The sequence below is a fragment of the Mustela erminea genome, chromosome 3, assembly GCF_009829155.1.
Source record: "Mustela erminea isolate mMusErm1 chromosome 3, mMusErm1.Pri, whole genome shotgun sequence".
Taxonomy (NCBI): Eukaryota; Metazoa; Chordata; class Mammalia; order Carnivora; family Mustelidae; genus Mustela; species Mustela erminea.
The window spans coordinates 85233717-85253279 of NC_045616.1; the positions used below are offsets into that span (position 1 = coordinate 85233717).

At 44.9% G+C, this 19563-nt stretch overlaps 1 long non-coding RNA gene and 1 pseudogene across 2 annotated transcripts; both read left to right on the plus strand.

Moving 5' to 3' along the window:
* Window positions 1-7831: 7831 nt before the first annotated feature.
* On the plus strand, window positions 7832-18801 carry LOC116586414. 2 transcript variants are annotated; one of them, XR_004284029.1, is made up of 3 exons: window positions 7832-8200; window positions 14320-14465; window positions 16008-18801. It is a non-coding gene; the product is annotated as an uncharacterized LOC116586414 (long non-coding RNA). The 2 variants fall into 2 exon arrangements; XR_004284028.1 differs by having other exon boundaries at window positions 7836-8331.
* On the plus strand, window positions 12603-12729 carry LOC116587324 (annotated as a pseudogene).
* Window positions 18802-19563: the final 762 nt, after the last annotated feature.

Here is a 19563-nt window from a genome sequence, read left to right on the forward strand (position 1 = left end):
GTTTGTGTTCACACCCCCAATGTCCTCACCCAGCACAACTCTTGAATTTGTCAAAGAACACTCAACAAGTGGAAATCTGTACCCCAGCTCTGGCAGGAAAAGGAGCAGAGATGGGGGGCTCCTTGTGCCACAATAGTCCCTTGTTCTACTTCTAGGACGCCCTGACAACCCCTGTAGGAAACTTCACTTTTTACCTAGCTGAGTTCTGCCAGGTGCTGCTCCATCCCCCCCCCCCCAGGAGTGTATCTGTAACCACTCACACAGGGAGGCAGAGGAGGTAGCAAAGTTCTCTCCTTTCATAAGCCCTGGTGCCCCCGAAGCAGATTTTCAGTGCATACGGACATATACAATGCTTTCAGAAGGCAGGCAAACTCTTTTTATTTTCACCAGATTGGTGGATATTGTACAAAAGCAGTTCCTTTGACTTAGGAAGTCTCCCCTCCATTTAATGCATTGCCTTTGCCCTTATAATGTACCTTCTGTGTGTTTCTTCTGCCCACACCCTGTCCCCTGAAAAAAAAACTGGTAGAGACCTGGCCAATTCCCACTTTATGTACCTGGGGGAACTTTTTAAATTTTGAACATGTGAACACCTGCCTCTTATTTTCTGAAAGAAAAGCAATTGAGTGATTCATCTTTTTTTTTTTTTTTTCCTGTTGCCATTAAGCGTGGGCACACAAGCAATAATGATGGGCAAGGGGGGCATGGAGGGGAGAAAGATAAGGAGCCTAGGGTCCAGTTCTGATTTCATCTGGAGTCATAAATTTCTGGCGTCTTCCAATTCTTGGTTAAAACCTCAGGTTCCTCTTGAGATAGATAAACCCTTTCATTCCAAGGATACCCACCCCACCATCTATGCCAAAGAGGGCACAAAGGATATTTGTCCTCAGTGTGGTCCTGTCTGCTCTACCTCCTTGGCCAGACCAAGTGCCCTGTCCTGTTCTCAAATGGATGAAGAGGAATCTGTGCTCCAAAGTCTTCCCGTGCTGACCAGGTAAGTGTCACACTGCTGATGGCTTTTCTTTTTAATCCCTTCAGTATCCATTGCTGTGTATCAGGCTTAGATTCAGCCTTGGAATTCCTGATACTTGGCCCAGCCTGGTTTTACACTGTCTCATATTCAGATATTAAAAATAACAAAAACTTAACGCAGGGTGCTGGGTGCTTATAATCTCACTAATCCAAGTGCTGTTTGAACAAACATGCACTGGTTTAAAAAAACAAAAAAACAAACAAAAAAAACTCCCTGTCCAGAGAAAAAGCTCCACATTTGCCTCCCTTAACTTTCCTTCCCTGACTGGCCCTTTCTCCCCTCCGTTCCCAGTTACAAAATGGCCTTGGGCAATAATGGTTAGCAGTTGCTGAATAGAATGCTTTCTTTTGCCAGGAAATTGACAAGTACACAGCAGACACTACCTGTTAGCTGCCTTAGAGGTACAGACACAGGCTCCGAACACATGCCAAAGATGTGGTTGGGATGGATGGGGAAAACGAGTTGAAGTCTTAATAGCTCAATTTGTTAGAAGCAGAAGATGAATTTAAAAGGCTCCCCAGTGACTGAATTTTAAAATAAGGGGGAAGAAGCAGAATTTCCACCCTCTGCATTCTGATAACCAGATAACTCCTCTAAGAGACACTATAAGCCTGGTGCTCATTCCACAAAAGAGCGCGTTGGTCCCTGATCTGGGGGCAAAACCCAAGATATACCCCCTACACACAACTCTGCTGTATGGCCAGGAAGGCCCAAGGCACCCCTGCAGCTCCCTGGCCATCCCCTCCAGCCTGTTGAAGGCACAACTTGAAATGAGCTCCACTTTCCAAAGTACCTTTGTGAGGTAATCAAATGAACCCAGGCAGACCGACAGCTCCATGCTAAAGGTGTGTGCCAGATGAAAGCCAAGAGGACATTTTTAAGAGCCTGAAGTTTATTCATCGGAACTTTAATAAAACAATATGTCCGTGGCCTGGGGCAGGTATTATTTTCATAATTTATGGGTCTTTTGAGACGGGAAGAGAGCTCAGGGTTTTATTGTGTTTTGCACGATAAATGGCATTCCAATTGTCTACATGATGTTCCTTAAGGACTTAAGTCTGGCAGGAACACAGGCCTTCTGGAGCCCACCTGGGCCTCAAGGCCTGAGGCGAAGGATAATTAGGAATACATCTGTATCTGTTAAGCAGGAGATGATTGACAAACTCCCTCGTTTCCTTCTGTCATTAGAAGACGCTTCCTATGCTGACACCTACATTAACATTTAACTGTTGAAAAGTTTGGAACCCTCCCTGTTCTCTTCCTTTCCACCTTCTCCTCCCTTGGGTCTGGCCTCTTTTCCTTCCGGCCTTCCTGTACATGAAGAGACTCAGGTAGACTTCTGACTGGCTCCCTTCCCAGGGAATGGCAACTCTGAATAGAAAAATGTACCATCCACAAAGCAGGATAATGGAACTCCAGATGACACGCTAATTGAGATCAGTAGTTAGAATACCCACTGTCTTCTGGTAAGCTTTCAATAGGGTAACGAGAATCTAGAGGCCTTAAGAAATCACTACAAAAGCTACTGCTTCTGAGCAAAGATGCTGTGTTACCATCTATAGTCTTGAGAACAGTCAAGTTAGGGTGATATAATCAGTCTCACAGATGAGAAAACTGAGGCTCAGAGAGGTTAAGTTATTGGCCCAAGTCTACACAGCTGATAAGTGGAGAGCCTGTGTACTGCATAATAAGGTCGGTCTTTAACTTCCAAACCCAACCCAAGTATCACCTCCCATTGGATATTTTCCTGTGTTCCCAGAAAGTTTTCCTTACACTTGTGCCTCTGTACTACAAGTTGGCAGAGTAGGTGATCTTTAACCAAGATTACATAGACTAATTGACAAGAGATTGAATCCTGGTCTAACCACCTCACCACAGCACCGCATTTAAATTTTGAGGCCACATCTCCAAACTGACCTCAGGAGGGATCCTCCATTACCACATGACATTACAAGAACCCTCCCAACATTGCTACTGGCCAGCCTTCCTGATTCCTTGTGCCATCAAAAGAGGACCAGTTTCCCCCAACAATGGAATTATTTGGGCTGTGGTGGCCAGGGACAAGAATCTTACACGGAAGAGAGAGACGTGTAAGTTTCCACTTAACAATTCACAAATGTGTTCTGCTGGCTTTGCGGTTGACTGGGGCAGCAGCTGCAAGGGAGTAGATGCCTACATGGGGTGAAGGGCTTAGGCCATCCTCTTTGGATGTCTAGGGGCAAAGTCATGTTCTTTGTGCCAGTCCTGGAGTAGATGGAGCAGGCACGGATCAGGGAGCCAAAGCAGTCAGGTCAGAGATGGATTCTGGCAAGGGTAGGGGGTCCCCAGTTTAGAAACAGTGCTCCTCTCAAATCCCCAGGTTACTGCTTGACTGATTTCCAGACAATGCTCCAGCTAACCCTGGATTACTAAAGCTCTTGGAGATGCCAGGCCTAATCTGATTAGAGAACTAGTATCTATCCAGCCAGGGCTAATTCCCAGAGTGGGCACAGCCTTGGGGCTCTCCTAGTAGTGACTGCCACTTCCACAGGCCCCCTCTTAGGGCGATGTGGTGAGAAGAGCACTGAGTCTTACGGTCCCTAGTGCTCAGGTACCTGTTCTGTCATCTTCACTAGTTCACATGACCTTGGGAGAATGCTTGCCCTTCTAATAACAGTTGGTGGATGAGATACTGGCTGTGCACAACCCCAATGAATGCTCTTACTACTATCAGAGATGAAAACGGGGCTCACATGGGATGGCAGAGAATACAGGAATTTAGTTATCTATTGCTGAGCCTCAGTTTCTCCATCTTATGCCAGCAGCCTGGACCACGGAGGCAGGAAATCACAGAATGCTGGTCCAGTGTTTTCAAAAACTAATTTGAAAAATAAGAGGTTTCCAAACCCAGATATACAACTTCTCTTGGAAAATAAAAATAGCTGGTGCTGGGGGCGCCTGGGAGGCTCAGTGGGGTAAAGCCTCTGCCTTTGGCTCAGGTCATGATCTCAGGGTCCTGAGATCGAGCCCCACGTCCGGCTCTCTGCTCAGCAGGGAGCCTGCTTCCTCCCTTCTCTCTCTGGCTGCCTCTCTGCCTACTTGTGATCTCTGTCTGTCAAATAAATAAATAAAATCTTTAAATAAATAAATAAAATATTTAAAAAAAAAAAATAGCTGGTGCTCTGAGTGCCCATTTCTCCCATGGTAGGAATTGGCTGGAGCTGAAAGGCGACTGCCCTTTCCAAACTGGGCAGGGTCCCCTTGCCTTCCCACAGCATCCCCTCCCTTTGCACTTCCCAGTTCCCCTGGGTTGAATGCCCACAGACATTGATGACGTTTGTAACATGATGTCCCATAGTCCAGCCTGCTTCTCTTTTTTTTTATTTTATATTACCTGCCTGGCTCTCCAGTTATGATGCTGGCTAGTGTCAAGTCTGATTGGCCTCACTGGGCACTTTAACTGAAATCATGATATCCCAAACTCCACCCAGAGGGCTTCCTAAGGCTGCCCACCCTGCAGGCAAGTCACTCATATACACATACTAGAGTCACAATCTCAGAAAGGAAATCTAAGCTCATGGAAGCCAGTGGTTCTTAGCCCAGAACTTGGGGGCAAGGCGGTGGGGAGGGCGTTAAAAGGAACCCCTTGACATTGTTAGAAAAATTTCTGCTTCTTATCTGAGAGACACCCATCAGTTTCTCAGAGGGGCATGTGAACCTCCCAAAATGTTAAGAATCCCTGGTCCAATCCACCCACCTCCAATATATATATAGATGGGGATGTGAGACTAAGTGGCTTGTCCAAGGTCACATAACAGGTTAGCTGTAAAGCAAAGAATAGGAGCCAGGTTTTCTCTCTAGGAAACAGTGAATGGTTTTCAAACATTTATAAGCCTAATCTGTAGTCTAAATCTAAAAAAATGCCTCAAAAGTGACCTCAACCATAATGATACCACGACCCAAGAGAGTTTTGCCCTGACTCTCTCTGATCTCTTCTTGGTTCTTCCTGCCACTTCTGCAATATCCAGCAATTTAACGACCTTCAAAACTTGTTCACAACATGTCTCATCCTTACTAGAGGATGTGTTCTGTGAGGATGTGGGAAACTTGGCCTTTCTTGTTTGTGACATCAGTGCTGCCTGGCCTTTGTCACAGCACACACAGAAACTGCCCACTCAGTTAAACCATTAAGATCTGCCAGCAAAGGGCAGCAGCACTCCAGAGTCCAGGAGCTCTATCCTCTCAAGCTACACCCACTACCCTGAGCACCCAGGGGTTCAGTATTTCAATATAGTCCACATCCACAGGGAAGCTTCCAGCACACCATCTGGCACATGAGGGACAGTGCATAATCAATTCAAGATACACTGAGAGGAGAGTTAAAAAGGAAAGAACAAGGGGCACTGGAGAGGCTCAGTCAGCTAAGGATTTGACTCTTGATCTCAGCTCACATCTTAATCTCATGGGTATGAGTTCAAGCACTGTGCTGGGCTCTCCACCCGTGTGGAGGGTGGAGTGAACAAAAGGAGTGAAAAAAGAGTGAACAAGTGGTCTCGGGCTTTATTATATTTCCATTCTAAAGCTAGCCGCGTGAGAGAATGCGGCTATGACTAAGACCAGCTTCTATTGATACAGCTGACACGCGAGTATTTATCATATGCCTGGTACTATACCAATCAACTGCTTTTTACCTATTTTTCTTTTAATCTTCTCTCTGTATTAGTACTTTTCATTTCCCCTATTTTACAGATGAGAAAACTGAGGGTCTAGAAGGTAGAGTCATGTGCCCAAGGTCACACAGGCCTGACTCCTGAACCCCTGCTTTCCTACCCATGTGCCCACTCATGGACACTGGGAAGGGGCATCAGCATGGTGTCTGGACAGCCAGCTGGGGATGGCTGAGGAGGCCTGAGCCCTAGCTGCCAGGTAAGAAGGACCGGCTGCACTGCTGTAGAATCACTCATGGACTGGGAAGGTATCTGGGGCCAGTAATTTGCAAACATGAAGCTCGCAAATTCCCAGCCCTGAGCTCCCTTTACCATTTGCCTGTGACAAAATAACCTCAAGGAGAAAAGAAGAAGCCAGTTACACCATTTGGTTCTTCTGACCCTTCTAGAACATGTATGGTTACCACAAGTGTTTGTTAACAGTCAACAGTGAACATTCAACTGCTTAGACCAGGGCAGTATAAGAAGAATGATAATTGACCAGATTCAGAAAAAGAACAAAGGTGGCACTTAATTTTTAAAGAAATATAAGGACTGAAATATATTTTTAAAAAATAACATGACTTTTGCAAAAAAAAAACCAACAGAAAAAAATAAAATAAAATTCCCCACCAAATTCCCAACTTCGGTGTGACATTTTGGAGTATACCCGTCATTCACTGAACAAACATTAAGTGTGCAGAGACTGTCCTTCCAACTTTCTAAACCGCACAGAGGATCACACTGCAGAAAACTACACACATACATGGATGGCCTTCCTTCGGTATCTCCAAAGCTCCAGTCTTATTTTTAGTAAGTGGTATTGCATGACATTTCATTTTACAGCCTTACCATTCCTGTTTCTACCTCATGTTGTGATAGCTCTCTCTCTATACCCAGCCATAAACCTCACCTGGACCACAGGACACACACATTCTCTGCTTGCCCTGCCCAAGGAAGACAGTGACCAAAAACAAGAGCCCTGCTGGCCCATGGGAGGGTGTGTATGGTGGGTGCAAGGGGTGGGGCTTGACACAGGGCAGCATGTTGGAGCCATTACTGGGGTATACAGGAAATTCCTCCCTCTCCAGAAGATCTACCACGTGGCACATCTCTGAGTGAGGACAAAATTTAGACAGTGTGACACTCTCCTTAAAAGAGAGCCACGACAATCAACAGGAGAGAACAGGAAAGACTGCCATCTTCAAGATACACAGCTTTCACTGGGCCATCAGCTCCAGGTCTGTACTACTTAGAGAAGTGTATTCCAAAGTAACCATCATTTATTTATCCATTCCTTTCTTGTCACTGCCCTTCTTAAAACCTTCCAGTTTCTTCCTCCCCTTGAGTGTGGGCTGGACCTAGTGACTTGCCTCCGAAGAACAGAGCATGGAAAGGGAAAAACAGTCACTTCACAGTGGAGAAATCTGGCAGACTCCACCTTGACCAAGTGATCAAAATTAAACATCACCAGTAATAAGCCACACTAACATCTCATACTCCCTGAAATCATGTGACAAGAAGGGCACATCACCTCTCTTATTCTTCTCCCAAATTCATAGCCTTAGTGGAATCATGAGAAAAGAGCAGACAAACTCAAATTGAGAGACAGTTTTCAAAATACCTGCCTAGTGCTCTTCAAAAGTATCAAGGCAATCAAAAGCAAGACTGAAAAATTGTCAAATACTAGGAAGGACGGAAGAGACAGGAGCACTAAATACAAGATGGTGGGAAAAAACTGACAACATCTAAATAATATTTGTATAGTATTGTACCAATGTTAATTTCCCAATTTTAACCAATATACTATGGCCATGAAAGATACTAACATTAGCAGAGGGTGGGTGAAGAATATAGGGAATTTCCTGTACTACCTTTGTAACTCTTCTGTAGATCTAAAATTATTACAAAATAAAAAATTGCTTAGTAAGTAATTTTTTTAAAGTCTTCAGTTTCCTCCCATTGAGCTTAGAATGAAAGTCCAACTCTACCAAACACTACAAGACCTTGCCTAACTTACCCCAAGTTTCTTCCAGAGTTCATCCCTTTGCTATACAATTAAGGGAAATGGAATTCTAGTCACAGATAAACTCTAAGGAGTATAATCAAAGCATGCTGGGCTCAGTCCCCTTGCCAGTCACTGGTTCTGCATGGACATGTGGACAGTGACAACTACGGGATGTGAGGGGAAATCTGCTGAGGGTTTCTGGGAAGTTTCTTCATTCATAAAATGAGAAACAAGGAAGAAAGGAACACACTATATAGTATCTTTGTGACACTGGAACTGCAATTTTCATACCATGAAAGGAGCTGATCTGAGGATATGGCCCAGAAGCTGGATGGCAGAGAGAAGATAGGAAGAGATTCTGAAACCTTTGTGATATCACTGCGTGGCCTAATTAGCCAATCCTGAAGTCACTACACCTGGAGACTTCTTTTACAGAAGTGAACACATCTTTCTTTTAATTAAAGGCAGTTTGAGGTAGGTAATTTTCATGACTTACAGTCAAAGGCATCCTAGCTGATGGAGTCGGTACATTCTCTCCTTCTTGAGAAGATTGGCACTTAGAAAGATCCTAGGTTTGGGAGGGCCTTAATCCTCAGTACAACTGTGTAAGTATAAGTCATCATTTTCAACCCTGTCTGAGATTTTCCTTGGAACTAATGCTACTATGTCATGTCTTTTTTTTTTTTTTAACATTTTGTATATATACACACACACACACATTATATGATATATAATATATATATGTATATTTTAATATTTTATTATTAACATATATATACACACATTAACATATATTTACACACACATACATATATATGTATATATATACACACAAATATGATATATAATGTGTATATATATGTATATTTTAATATTTTATTTACTTATTGAGAGAGAGCATGCACGCACACACAGAGGGAGAGGCAGAGAAAGAGGGTTAGAGAATCTCACACAGACTGTGTGAGTACAGAGTCTGATGCAGGGGTCGATTTCATGATGCTGAAACCATGACCCAAGCCAAAATCAAGAGTTGGATGTTTAACTGACTGAGGCACCCACGTGTCCCTAGATTTTTTTTTTTTTTTAATAATTTCTATACCCAAGGTAGGGTTTGAGATCAAGGGTCATGCACTCCACCAACTGAGCCAGCCAGGTGGCTCTACCACGTTATACCTTAAATGGGTCACTGACTTTTGTAGAGGGCTATGTCCAGTTCTACCGAGTCATTTGCAGCATTGAGAGTTTGGCAACCAGCCTGCCCATAGATAGTAACTACTTCCACTCCCAAATTTAAAAAAAAAAAAAAAATGTGGAGGGAATTCCACAGTTTTTCAAAGTGTATCCTATTAGTTGATTTTACATCCCCGCTTTTCAAGGTGGGGGTAGCCGCAGATCTACAACTCCTAAAACCTTCCAAAGTAGATTACATAGAATGTTGTCTCTGAAATCAAAATCATGTTTTCCTTGTAATTCCAGGAAGGAAGGGGGAAGTCAGATCTTAAGTAAATCCCAAATTAGAAACAGCCTTTTTTTCCCCTCTGCTGAAGCAACACGGCCCCACAAGTCTTTCTTGTGGACTTTCAGACTGGATTACTGCCAAAAATGTGAGCAAGAATTTGGCCCATTGTTACTTTAAATATCCTGTGTCGCAGGCCATCTAGGAATGTCTAAGTATGGGAATTTTCCTTCTGAGGTCTGGGATGTAGATATAAATAACTCGTTTGTTAGAAGCTGTCTCCATCCTGCCTCTCCTGACTTCAGTGGTGTGAATACGCCAGCCTTATAAATAATGATTACCAGCCCACTCAGGGTGAGGCCAGCAGCCCAAAGCATCAGGTGAATGTTTCTCACCTGCTCTCCAACAATAACTTCTCCCTGCCAGGTCAGGCCAGCTGGGGCGGAACTACTTCCAAGGCTGCCCCAAACTTGTCTTGAAAATGTTGCCTGGTAGATTGTGGTGTAGGCCGACCCATCATCATCTTTCTGCCATCCTGTTGAAGTGTGAAGAGCTCGTGCTTCTGGTAGGGTCAATAAGAACTGAGTTTTATTCCTGTCCTTCTCACCACCTCTTTCCAAAAAAAGGGTCTGTTGAAGTCAGACTTCCAGTCATATCTGTCACAGATGAACTGGTAGATGCAGTTTGTAGCTGCTTCTCTCCTTCCAGCTCTAAATTTCCCAAGCTTCTCTGGCCTTCGGGTTACAACTAAACCAAACAGGCCTGCAGACAGCACCTGGACTGTCTGCAGGGACTCCCCACTTCTCTCAGGAGCAGAGTGTGTATGAGGGGTGACTATAAGGTGTGACCTCACAAGCCTCCCTACCCCATCCAGGCACCCTCTTGGCCTTCCCAGCCTCATGTTCACCTGTTGGAGAAGTAGAATGGTGATCACCATGTCGTCAGAAAATAACATTTGTTTTATGTCAGAACCATGGCCTTACGTAGAGCATAAACATCAGAAGACCTGGATTCAAGTCCCAGCTGGGCCATACACTGGTTGTGTGAACAGACAAGTCACAAAATCTGCCTGAGCATCCATTTCCCCATCTGGAAAATGGGGACAATAATGACCTATCTCACACAGACTCCTGTCTGGGGTCAACAAGTGTGTGTACGTATAGTAGTTACCATGAGGTAAAAAAAAGTCAGAACGGGGGTGGGGGGCGCGCCTGGGTGGCTCAGTGGGTTAAAGCCTCTGCCTTCGGCTCTGGTCATGATTTCGGGATCCTGGGATTGAGCCCCACGTCGGGCTCTTTGCTCGGTGGGGAGCCTGCTTCCTCCTCTCTCTCTCTCTCTCTCTGCCTGCCTCTCTGCCTGCTTGTGATTTCTGTCAAATAAATAAATAAAATATTAAAAAAAAAAAAAAAAAGAAAAAAAAAGAAGTCATCAGAACGGGGCACCAGGGTGGCTCAGTCAGGAAAGCATCTGTCTTCAGCTCAGGTCATGATCTCAGTGCTTCTCCCTCTTCCTCTCGCCACTCCCTTTGCTTGTGCTCTAGAAAGAGCACATTATTTATTCATTCTGTCAAATGAATAAATAATCTTGGGGGGGGGAAGGAGTCAGAATAAGGAGAGAGAGGATGAGTAGGAGACAAGGAAGAAGAGAAAGGGATACAGAAATAGAGAAACAGAGGGACAAGGAGAAGAAAAAGAATCACAGAGACACGGGCAGGCGGAGAGACAAAGAAAGCTCAGACCCAGAAAGGGACATGGGGAGGTGGGATCTGACATGACTGGGAAGTCCTGAGGGGAAAGGAGGGTTAGACAGAGCAGCTTCCTCTCCTGCTGAAAGGTCAGTGAAGTAGCAAGTGAAAAGTGCTACAGGGAAATCAGGTGACCTGGTGGAGAATGACCCACATGGTGGTCAGAGAAGGCTGCTCTGAGGAAGTGACGTTTGAGCTGAAAACTCAGGGAAAAATCTGAGGTGTGAGCCATAGGATAAAGAAAGAGTCTTTGGTGGGAGGTCCTCCCAGAACCTAGTCCCTACAACACATACACACCCCATAAAGCAAAGTCAAAGAGAAATCTGTAAGAATTCCCCAAAGAAAAGATGGCTGAGCTGAACTGGGTTGGCAGTTCTTTAGAACTCAGTCAACCCCCGTCATGTGGCAAGAGCAGGAAGAGGCTGTGAGCCCCCAGGGAAGCCCTTCATGGGGGATAGGGGACAGCAGACAAATGGTTCAGATAAAGATCTCCTTGCTATGTGCTATTTTCCTTCCTAACTTAGCACCTCAGCTCACTGAATCACCAGGGCTTCCTCTGGCTGGGGAGAAAGACTTCACACTTTCCATCCCAGGCCCCCAACCCACCTCCACTTTTCCTGGGGCCAGCAGGGGACTATAATCTACATTCAAAAAAGTGCTTCTGGGTGCAGTGTGAGGAGGGAGGCATGGAAAGAGTTCAAGGAAGGATGCCTTCCCTTGACCCCAGTACAAGTTGAGGTGAAACTGCTCTCTTCAGGTCAAAACTGCAAACACAAAGTTAAAGGTGTAAAAACAATGTGAGAAGGTCACACAGGGATAGCTTCTCTCTGGAACCCCAGGGAGGAATGGGGGGAGTGGGGACACCGGGAGAGGAGGGGAAGGACTTGCCTGAAAAGCACTCTTTAACTATTTTAACTACAGATGCCCCTCAACTACAGTAATAGCGTGGGAAGGGTAGCCAGTTTCATCTGCTCAGTAAACAAGCATTTTTATATGTTTTAAACAAGTTAAAGTTGTGACTTTCTCTCCTAACCTGCTCCTGCTGTAGCTTTCCCCTATCTTAGTAAATAATTTAATTTACCCAGTAGTTCAGCCCCCAAATCCTGGGCTCATTTTTGGCTTCTTTCTTTACTCCTCACCCCACATCTGATCCAGCAGCAAATCGTACTGGTTCACATTCAGATAAATCCAGGATCTGATCTGTTGTCACCATCTCCACCACCATGCAAGCCACCCACCATCCTCTCTCCCATCTGGATTATTGTACCCACCCGCTTCCTACCGTGTCTCCCTGCTGTCTCCTGCAGCCCCTAGTTAGCTGATTCTCTGCCCTATTGCCAGAGGGAATTTACTGAGAACACTGAGCAGTTGCGTGACCTTATTAGGCAGGTTATTTCATTTCTTTATCTTTAGTGTCTGCATCTAAACAAGAGGGAGAATAATAGTACCTGCTTCACAAACCTACTGTGAAGATTAAATTAGGTAAAAGTACTTGGCACACAGTAAGTCCTAGTATTGTGATTTGTCTGCCATTTCACTTACCATGCTGTGTAATAACTAGTTTTTTAAAAGTCCTTTCTTCCAACTAGACTGGATGTTACTGGAAGGCATGGACCATACTAACTCTCTGCTCACACACTCCCTACTGGCTTCTCATTTCATTTAAAACAGTATCTAGCTTTGCGCAGTGGCAGTATCGTAGCCAATGAGGTTTATCCGAGGCGCGATTATTGCTAATTAAAACAGTATCTAAAGGCTGATTTAAAACCATATCTGAGACCAACAGTATTCCCTATGATCTGTACCTGACTATGCCTCCTCTGACTCTCCTCCTTCCTTTTACTCACTTTCTTCCTGCCACATGGCCTTCCTTGAGGTCCTTCCATCCACCCAAGCATGTTATGCCCCAGGGCCTTTGCATTTGCTGGTTCCTTGGTCTAGAAGGATATTTGCCCAGATATTTGCATATCTCATTCCCTTACTTCATTCAGGATTTTGCTTGCCACCTTTTCATAAAGGCCTATCTCACTTCCCTGTCCTGAACATTCCCCACTTCAACCTCCAATCTCCTCTCACCCTATTTTACATTTCACCACCACCTGCTCTTATATTACATATACATTTTTGGTTACTTTTTTATTGTCTGTCTTGTCCACTAGAATGTTAACTCAATGAGAACGCAAGGATGTTGTCTTTTTAACCTCTATATTCCTAATGTCCATGACAGTGCCTGGTTCATGGTAGGTGCTTAATAAAAATGTGCTGGATGGATGGATGGATGGATGGATGGATGAATGAATTTACTGAACAGTTATGTACCCTGGCACTGTAGAAGGTACTTTACAAACTACACATCCTTTTGTTCAGTCCTCACATTATACTACTAAGTGGGATTCATATATTTTCTTTTTTAATATTACAAGAGAACTCATTAAGTATTTACACTCATCAAACTGAAGCCTACGAACGCATCATTGGTCCTGGGCAAAATTCTGGATTTTATTGGTAAACTAGTGACTTATGAGCACCTAGAAAAGAAAGCTGTGGTCACCAGAAACCAGCACATATTCACAAAGAGCAAGTTCAGTGGACTTCTCCTTTGATAGAATTACTATCACAAAAGTATGAACCAGTTCAAGGCCTTTGCAAAAGCCTCAGGCATTCTTTTGAATACAACTGAAAAATGTAGGTCGAGTGAAATACAACAAGGTCATTAATAAATGGTGATTTCCAAAATCTGGAAGGAGGTACATCTTTCTTGTCTCTTTCCTTTGTCCTCCTCAAATGAATACTTTGATTGGTGATTTGATTAATGACAGAGAAAGAAATGCTTAGAAAAATATCAGTAGATTCCATGAAGATAGAAGGAATAAGCACACTTGGATATCACAATAAGGTTTTAATTTTTTTGTTTGTTTCAGGTGGGACTTATATTTTAAAGATTACAAAAGAAAACAAGTCAAGTGGTAAACCTTCCAGAGCTGGGCAAGAGTAAACCCCAAGTAGAAGGGACCCCATATGCTGTTCCCTCCCCTGTTAACTCCTGCTTGGTCTTCTTAGCCTACTGAACCTTAAAGATCAACTCAAACATCTTTCCTTCCATGCAGCCACTCCAGCCTTACGTGGCCAGGCACCCCTCTGGCATCCTGTACAGTCTGCCTGGCTTCCATTCCCACTTCCGACAGCTGGGTTGACATGGGCAGGTTACTTCACTCCTCTGCACTTTAACTCCCACGTCTGAAAAGTGGAGAAAATACTAGTACCTGCCTCATGAGACTGTTGTAAAGATTAAATGAAATAAGATGAGTAATGAGCTTCACAGATTTACCTGGCATATACTAAATTCTAATATTGTGCTCCATTTGTCATTTCACCTACGATGTTGTGTTGCAGCTGCGTGTTTCACGGGCCATCTCTTCCTATCAGCTGGGTGGGCCCTGGAAAGCATGGACTATATCCAACAAACAGCACAATGCATGGCTGGGTGTCACTGGAAAGCATGGACTATATCCAACACCCAGCACAACGCATGGCACAAGGTACATTAACAGTCACTGTTTGCCAAATGAACAACAGCAACAGTGGAAGCTTAAATTTAGTATGTACTTTTCAGGTGCCAGGTTCCATGACAAATGCTAAAAAATACATTCACTCTTCTGAGCCTCACCAACAAACTATGAGATGCTATGTTTTTGGCCATGTTACAGATAAGGAAACCGAGGCTTCCAAAATTTAAGCAAATTACCACCGAAACAGTAAATGGTGAAGCCAGCATTCAAACTAGAAGGAAGGAACTGAGCAAGGGAGGAAGTCAACTTGACCTCTGTATTGGCTCAGCTAACCCATAGCTCAAGGGGATTAGGGTACATTTGTGTGAAAAAGGGAAGAAGAGAGCTAATAAATTTGCAAATCTCCCACACAAGTCCCTAACCTCACTCTGGTTCCAGCCAAAATAACACAACATCAACTCATTGTTTCTTGGTGCGCAGATGCTTTCTCTTTAGCAATGAAACACCCAGCTTGGGCTCGGGGTGCAAAGCTGGAGAACTGTTATGGTTTACCTCTGGGTGAGGCTTGAAAGGCAGATGGGTACTGGAGCCCCATGGGTCTCTTGTATCTCCATTTCCCTCCAAAACAAATTCCTACAGAGGAGCGTATGTACCAAAGCCACCCAATAAATAAGTCACCAAACCTGGCGGAGCCTAGCCCAGACTGCAGCCCCGATCCTGCAGTTTCAAAACTGGGAGAGAAAAAAAATTCCATCTCTGAGCATGACATTGGGGAAAGTTTCCACTTGTCCTGAGTCTCAACCCCCTTCAGGGACTGTTGGAAGCACAGAGCTCAGTGCTACCAGCACCCAACACACAGAGCAGTTTGGGCTTGTCCAAGGCTGAAAAGACACTCTGATGAGTTGGGTCTAGTCTTTCAAATGTGATCCCGCTAGCGTGGGAAATGGGTGCCAAGAAAAGAACGATAGATGTACAGTTTGAAAGCCACAGTGGGCTAACCTGGCCAGTGCAGGAAGTGTAGGGTAATTCAAAGACCATGGATTCCAGGCCTGGCCTCAGGTTCAGATCATGGTTCTGCCAGTTAGTACTGGGTAACCTGGATGGATTGCTTGTCCTTTCTTTGCCTTAATTTCTCATCTGTAAAATAGGGATCCTAATTCTAACCTTGTATGGTTGGTGTTGGGATTAAAAGGAACAGTGGCTATAAAGTGCCAATGAAGGAGGACATAGTAGGCACTCTGTAACTCGTGAATGCATTCCCCCAGAGGGAGAGGGACCCCTGAACCAGGAGGCCCAGAGCAAAACTAAGGAGAACTGCTCACACAAGGAATCCCCTTCTTTATTGCAGACATGCTCTTTCATCGTTGCTATCCAGGTCTTAGGGCTGTGACTTACCTGCTGATTCTAATTCATCATCATATTCTTAGGAGCATGAATTTACTTTCTGAGGCCTTTGAGATTCAAATCACTTGTTTCAAACATGCCTCCTGGACACTGAACACAGTGCTCTAGGCTTCTCTTCAATAATTAATTCTTCCAATAAATATTTATTGACCACTGATTTCTTGTCAGGCCAGAATCTGGGATGAACACCACAGACATGGAGCCTACCTAGGGGAAGCCTGGCCATCTGGGTGGCGAAACAAGACACAAGCATGATGGGAAAGCCGAAAGCAAGGCAGCAGTGTAAGTTCTGCTCGTGAGACCCTGTATCATGAGTTTTTAGCAGAGCCCCGTTCATAAATATGGCATGAAATGAATATATTATTGAAATGAAGACAAGGGAACACATGGAAGAAGCACCCACGGTGTTCCAGAAGGCAAAGCATGTGGTGCCAGCCTCTCAGAGCAGCCGGTAGAAGAGGAGGAGCCCCTCCATACAGGCAAAGCTGCTGAGACTTTGGGAGGTTTATTTCCTCTGCACATAGGATCTTTGGAAGATCCGGGATTTGAACACTGGCTTTTCTTGACTCCCAACTTCGTGTTCTTTCTACTATTGCAAGCCATGAATACAGTATCCTCTGAGGATTTCAGACCATCAGAAGATGGCCTGGCTGTGGCGGATTTTAGGATCAGGCCTTAGGGGCTCTTGAGTACTAGAATAACATGTTCAGTCTTGAGTTTCTGAGCAGGGCAAATGACAAGTTAGGAGCTGTTTTGAGAAAGAGAAGCACTGACTGGGGACAACAATCACAGAAAGAATATACCATCAGCTACCAGTGTTGTGTTCACCCAAGTCCTGCTGTTATCAAGCTCATGTCAGAGGTGAGGAAAGGGAGGATAAGAAAGGTCAAGCCATCTGTTCAAAGTCCCAGGGCTGGTAAGAGGAGTTTGAACTCATAACCCATGATCCTAAGCACTTCCTCACCCATCAGAATGAGGAGAGACGAACTAGAGAAAGGGCTGTGGAAAAGGAAAGGCTGGTGGTCTATGGCAAAGACCTGTCGAGAAGTATCAGGAGGCTTGTGCCTCCACAAGCTCTGGTCCAGCCCAGTGTCAGTGTCCCATGACAGACTACTCCTTTTCCACTGTAACCCCTCTTACAATGTCTCCTCCTTCCTGAAAGCTGACCCACCTATCCCAAAGGCCACTCTTTTCACTGACCTCCCACTGCTCTTGGTGCCTTTGACCCCCAACCTGGCATTTGAAGCCCAGATCAGAATCTGGACCTGTCACCTCTTAGCTGCACAACATGGGCCAGTCTTTGCCTCAGTTTCATTGTCTGTCAAAAAGATGCCATAAGACCTCCTGGAGTTCAGTAATTAAAGACAATTAAGGATGCGCTCTAAAAGAAAGAGTAATGTTTTCACGTGACAACCAAAATATCCCATTTTTGCCACACTGCCTCACTACATTATGAGATTATGAATGAAGGTTTTTATCTGTCCCTCTGCGGCACATCACAGAGCTGACCAGTCACGCAAAGGACTTTACTCTTGGTATCTTGCTAGGGAGAGGCCCTGGGAACCAGAGGAGCCGGCCACAGCTAAGAGGCCAGGCTGCCAGTCCTTTCCTGAATCTGGTGGGCCTCTGGCTTCCGAGGCAGCTGCAGTCATGCACAATTCACCTCCTTCCCGTGGAACCCATTTCAGGATTAGCTGCCAGGAGGTCATAAAATGCAAAGAGGAAGTGGGAGCATCCCACAATTGTAGGAACCTGGCTCCAAGGGAAGTAACCTGTCTGTTGGTCTGTCTGCCTCTGGGGAAGTGGGCCATAAATCGCAGTCTTAAGGGCTGGTGAAAGGCCAGAGCTATTTATAAAAAGTCTGGGCTTTTGAACTCTTTAAAGAGGCAATAGCCTTCTCTCAGATAATTGAGGTTTGGTATCAAGGGCTCAAATGCTTCAGCAAACAAAGCTGTCAGTGCCCAGCTGGGAGAATGAGGAGGAGAGTGTTTGCTGGGAAGCACAGGAGCATCTTCCCCGACGCCTGGTCCCACAATTCTGTCTTGCATCCCTGACCTGGGCTGATCACCAAGCATGCACAGATGAACTCATGCAGGAGGACGGTCCACTTCCTTACAAGAGCGGGAGGCAGCTGAAAGAACTGCATACCCAGGTTTGCACACAAGGCTGTGTGACTACACTTGCTGTTTCTTCCACCTTGAATACTCTCCCCTCTAGTCCTTTCTTGAATGTCACCTCCTCCAAGAGCCCTTCCTTGCCTACATTGGCTTCTTGCAGCACCTCAGTTGGTTTTATTTTCTTCAAAGAACTTTCAGCCATCTGAGAGCTGGGCTTCATAGACGTGTGTCCCCACCAGACCCTTAGCGCCAGCACCCTGAATGGCAGGTGGAACAAAATGCCATTAAATGCTCCCTAAAAATCTCCCTAAAAATCTGTTGCATAAGAATATAAATTACCATACGATCCACACAGAGGAGAGGACCATGACCCTGCGTGGGGAGTGTAGATTGGACTGGGAAACACTTCCGAGAGGTGGTGGCAGCTAATGGGACGCTGCAGGAGGAGCAGCCTCCCAAGTGCAGGCCAGGTAGGGACTGCATGCTATGTTTCAGGGAGCAGGAACAATGCAGTGTGGCCAGCGTACAGGGCACAGGAGACAAGGCTATAGAGGAGGAGGGCAAGCAGGTTTTATAGGCTCTGAGGGGGCACAGAATTTATTGCCCTAAAATATGCCTCTTTGGCATAAGGATTACTTCAAGCTGGTTATTTTTAAGAAACTGCAGAGAGAGGAGAAGCTTTAAAAACTGAGCAGAAGTTACCCTTTTGTAAGAGACATTTACATGGATAAGAGAAACCTCCACTTGTAAGGCTGTGTTTTCCTCACTGTACCAGGAAGAGGGAGATGACCAAATCTCTAGAGATGCGTATCAATGGAGAAGGCAATGAATTAAATCTTCATTAACAACCATATGCTTGTTTTCTGTGCTTTGCTGGTGACCTCCCATAACTGGCTCCTCCCCACCCCCCCAAGAACAACTTCCTTTTGTTTTTAGCTGAAGGTGGTATTGAAGATAATGGCCTGGGTCATTTTGGAGAGTTACTTGATTTGCCTGTGTCTCTCCCCTGTAGACAGAAGGGCTACATGTTATTTAACTTTTTGTTTGTTTTTTTCCTGCTAATCTTTCTATTACAAAGGTATCTCAGTCAAGAAACAAGAAGGGTAGAAAGAAAATTATTTTTCATATGCACCCCCCTCCAGTTTTGGCGCCCCAGATGGGACTTTCTAGGACACCATACTCATTTTGGAGTCTGCAGACAGAATCTTGGTAAACTGACAGAATCCATGAAGGGTAAGAATTTTTACCAAAGCCAGCTCTCCTGGATCTCTGTACTACCTGGTCAAGGGAAAGATAAAAAAATGTTTGCCTCTTCCTTTCCAAACTTAGATCAGCAAAAGAAAATATGCTATGAGCACTCATTTGCTAGTGATCTTCCTCCTCCTAGAGATGGTCATTGTTTTCTTTTGTCTCTGTCTTCTGTGCTGTTTGGACAAAGAGGAGAACCATAGGTCTAATGAGGTTTTTCCTTTTGTCTTGTTCTATGGCTTCAGATCTTGGCTTTGCAACCCGTAAGATTATTCTCCCTGGTCTCGACTAGCCGGAGGATACATGTACCAACATGCATCTGGCGGATAGCCGAATAGGCTGTAGATCCAAGCAGCAGC